Below are 4,699 nucleotides of genomic sequence, written 5' to 3'. Positions count from 1 at the left end.
CCCCCCCCCCCCCCCCCCCCGACGCGGCGTGGCTGAGGCCGAATGAATCCGACTGATGCTCAGCTTGGATTAGGTCGCTGCTCCATACACAACACCTGAACAGACCCCTTATTACTGAGATAACGTCCAAACATGACGTTGCAGTGTTCCAAGCCCTGGTGACTCCATAACGCCTTGCGTGCGGTCTCCCGGCGGCCCGGACCCTGAGCCCGGCAGACAGCCTTCACGCACACTTCCCACCCCCTGTCTTCAGGCAGGTTCCTGTGTCTCCGGTCCCCTAGCTCTGCCTGGTAACAGCCAGCCCATCCTCAGGGGCCCTTCTCCACTGTTACCTCCACCATGAAGACTTCCCTGATCCCCCCCAAACCCATCACTGCATGCAGCCCTTCTTTTGGCCCAAATCTGCCTCCGAATGGGGGTCCCTGTTTTACCCCTCTACTTTGAGAGCGGGAATGAGTGACTGTCCCAGGTGCCATGACCCTCATGGATTGTCAACACTTAGAAAATTGACTCAAAATAATGTTACAATTACGAATGCAGTGGTAACTACGGCTTCATAACTCGGGGATAATCCTTTTAGAAATGTGCAAATATCCCAAAAGAGAAGACTGGAGAGGTGTGCCGTGTGGTTGCTAAGGAGCAAACAGCTTTAGGGGAGCTTAAGTCTGGTGGGGTGGCGGCGTCTCACTGATTAAAGTGTTTGCACCAATAGATACTGCAGGGTTCCGCAAAGAATGTGAATGTTTGGGTCTTCGAAATCATTGTTTGTGGAATTGTGGGTTGGTATGAAAAGGCAGCAGCGTGGGGAACTAACTTTGGACTTTGATAAATGACTTTCGTGGCCACCTTGGGGAACCCAGCTATCCTGTTCTGTGTGTTCAGAGGGTCTGTTCTTCGAAGCTATGAAAGTGCGGGTCCCTTTTTTCTGGCCTCTCGGATTTAACAAACCTATCCGTCAGAGGAGCCTTAGATGCGTCTCTCGAAGATCTAACCGACCGACGCTGCAGGCACCTTGAGATGCCCTCACCTGTATTCCCCCGTTCACTGAAAGTTGGGGTGCACCCGTGCTATGCGCGTGCATTTATCTTCCACATGTGAAGACGTTACAAGAAACAAAGTAAACAGCTTAAGTCTGGGCCGGCAGGTCCAGCGTTCCTTCCTCAAGGCCAAGGTATCTTCAGGAAAGGGAAATGAGCCTCCACACCCATACTTCAGCTGCAGAGACAAAGATGCCCTCCTTCCAGCGAGGGGCGTGTCTCCGGCGGCGAGTTGGCGTGTCAGGCAGCGAGAGGCGTGTCTCAGGCGGCGAGGGGGCGTGTCTCAGGCGGCGAGGGGGCGTGTCAGGCGGCGAGGGGCGTGCCTCAGGCGGCGAGGGGGCGTGTCAGGCGGCGAGGGGCGTGTCTCAGGCGGCGAGGGGCGTGTCTGCCCGCCCCCGCGGCCCTGAAGGTCACGGGCTAACACAGGGGCAGGCAAACGGAGGGTCGGTGTCTCAGCCCCTCGTTTCCTGCCTGCGTATTTGCACCGAAACTCCAGCCGCTGCCTCAGTGCTGCGTCTGTGCGTCTCCTGCCTCGTTCCTCGTTCCCACGCGGCCCCTTGCGGCCCTACCCGCGCGGGCGCCCGGCCCTGCGGGGGTGCCTGCAGCAGGAGGCAGCCGCACAGCCTTTGTGCCCCCTTCGTCCTGACCAGGCGGGACACGCCTTTTCTGCCACCAACACGACTCGCGTTACAGAGTCTTGCATCCGGAAGGGGCCCCGGGTGGACGGGGCTGAGCCCGCTCCCTTCTGAGAGCAGCCATCCCGAGGACGCGCCCGACAGGCCACCCATCGCTTCCCTCTCCTCGACTTCGTCTTTCGCCGCTGGCTTCCGACCGCACCCAGCCTGGGCCTCTGCTGGAGATTACACAGACACGGAACCCTGATTCCTGCGCGGAAGGTGGACAGGACGCAGACCGCAGCCACCGCTGGACCCTGAGCCCTCCCGTCCTGAAGCAGGCTCCGTCTCGGGGGAGGCCCAGTCATAGGAGACACACGTGCTCATCACGAAACTGGTTCAGGCCCGGGCTCCTGCCCTCCTGCGCGCCTGCGCGCGCGCGCGCGCGCGCGCACACACACACACACACACACACACACACACGCTACTCAGGAGGGACGAACCCGCAAACATATCTTCAAGGAACAGGGCAACACTGATGGTTATTTCTGACTCCACGCTCACTGATGGTGTGGAGGCCACCTTTCAAGGGACCCAAAACTCCTTGTACTGGATCCTGATCTTCACTGATCTCTTTTGAATTTTATAAACAAATGCTAAGTAGGGACATAAAGTAGCTTGATTTTTACTTTCAACGAGTCAGCTGATTCCTTTATGAATTTGCTTATTTATGCCGGTATCGACTTCCACGTGTAACTTGTGGGATAATCTGCCCCTTGGTAGATAAACTTAATTGCCTTCATTAGAGATTATGAGTTGTCCCTACATTTCTCGTTTTATAGGTTAAGCCCCTATACGCTTGAATTTATAGGGAACAAACGGGCTTCCTAAAATCATGAAGAGATATGTTTATTTAACATAATCCAAGAAGCTCGTGGATATAGTCCAAATTATAATTGAAAACTGAAAAGGAAGCTTTGAACTAAAATGTCCATAAAACCAAGGAAGTAATTATGGCTTAATTCTATTTTGGGTCTCCGATATATTAACCGTATGTACTAATCCAGAAAGTTAATCTTGGTATTAGTGAATATCTTAAATACCACTATGATTCTTCAATTAATTTTTTTAACGTTTATTTTTATTTTTGAGAGAGAGAGAGAGAGAGAGAGAGAGTGAGCAGGGGAGGGGCAGAGAGAGACAGAATTCGAAGCAGGCTCCAGGCTCTGAGCTGTCAGCACAGAGTCCCACGCTGGGCTCGAACCCACAAACTGTGAGATCACCACCGGACTGAGCCGAAGTCGGACACTTAAGGGACTGAGCCCCCCAGGGGACCCCCGCAATGACTCTTTAGTTTTTAGAAATGAACTTCAACGTTGCAAATCAGGACACAGAGTCCCACGTGGGAATCTGAACCCCACTGAACGGTGTCACACCTTCCAGATCTTTCCTGGCCTTCAACCATGACTCTCCTTACATAGATGAATTCAAACACGTTGCTCAGAGCCTGGGAGTTGTCTGCTCCTTTTCTCAGCAGGCCGTGGGGGAGGGGCGGGGAGAGACAGGAGCAGGCTGAGGATGGAGGTAGTGAGGTGGAGGAGGCAGTGGGGTGATTGGCACCGCACACGACTTCCCTAGACCAGCTCAGCACAGTCTTTTGGGCGGAAGAAGAGATGACTTTAAAGGCCCATGGAAGTGTGCGTCCTTAAAAAAGAGCCAGTGGATGGGGGGAGGGGCGGGGGCGGTCGCAGGCTGGCGGCGGGGGGCGGGGAGGGGGCTGTAATCCTTGAACTCAGAGCCACTGCGGCTGGGAAGGGGGACGGGGGCAGGGAGCCCGGAGCCTTTGCAGAACCCAGCCCGCCTGCAGGCATTCCTGAATCCGAGGAAAACACTTTAATTAATATGTAAAACAGCAGTGGGAAGAAAAGCGAGGTTAATTTCCAAACCACATCACTCCGGGCAGCTTCAGGTTATGAGACCCTTACAGGAGTCGTTGTTTAAAGGCACAGAGGTGCTTTTGTGTGGGACTGGCTCCTGAGGTGCCCGAGCCCTTTTATGTGCCCCCGCCGTGGCGCTCCGCCTTCTGTGCTGCAAAACAGGCCTTTGACTGGCAGGCGGTTGTTTTTAGTTTGCCATGCACCCTCCACCCCGTGGAACCCCCCGGGGGGTGGGGGTGGGGTCCCGGGGGCCGGCGGGGGCAGGCCTGTGTTTGAGACTGGCTGAAAGCAGCTGAGAGTGGGTGTAGACTGGGGGGGGTGGGGGCAGGTGGCTGCTAGCTGGCTCTTTCCTCCTTTGTGTCCGCTGCCGGCCACCTGCGGAATGTGGGGGGCAGGCCCTCTAGCTGCTCTGGGAGCTTGCTCGTACTTCCCTGCGTGAGACCGGGGCTCCCATCAAACCCTGACCCGGGCAGGCTGCATGTCACTCTCGCTGTGCCAGGACCGGGACCAGCCCCGGACGGACACCAGGACCCTCCAAGGGACGTGAGGGAAGAAACGGGGCTGACATGTCTTCCCTAGATTGGACTCAAGCAGAGTCATTCCGTGCTTGAGCGATTAACCCAGTTAAAGCCGCCCAAAGATGTTTCAGTAGGTGACGGACTGGCGCCTTCTCCATGGCCCAGATCTCCAGGGCCATGTCCCCCAGCCGGCCCTTGGACACCCTGTGGGGGCCCAGAAACGTGGCGTGCTGGCCCGGAGTCCGGTGGTGTGCCTGGGACCGCTCTGTCCTGTCTTCTCCGCACCCTGTGCTCCTCGACGTCCATGTCCTGACCCAGTAACCCCAGGCAGCCCCACCCTCCATCCCCGTCAGAGTTCGTCATCTCAGGGAGAGGTTTCCCCGGCGTCCATGTGACGTTTCCCAGAATGACACCTGGCTGCACGTGGGCCACGTGCTCACTCTGGGCCCGGGCACCTGGGCCCCCCTTGGGCTAGCCTGCCTGCAGCGCGGCCTCACGTCTACCCTCGTGGGCAGCTCAGCTCTCACGGCCGCCCGCGTTCAGAAGCCTGTTTACAGGAATGAGTGCGGGGCAACATAATGGGGTCAGTAGCA

The sequence above is a fragment of the Hyaena hyaena genome, unplaced genomic scaffold (assembly GCF_003009895.1).
Source record: "Hyaena hyaena isolate Hyena2069 unplaced genomic scaffold, ASM300989v1 scaffold_22, whole genome shotgun sequence".
In the NCBI taxonomy this organism is placed as follows: domain Eukaryota; kingdom Metazoa; phylum Chordata; class Mammalia; order Carnivora; family Hyaenidae; genus Hyaena; species Hyaena hyaena.
This window is presented reverse-complemented; position numbering follows the sequence as displayed.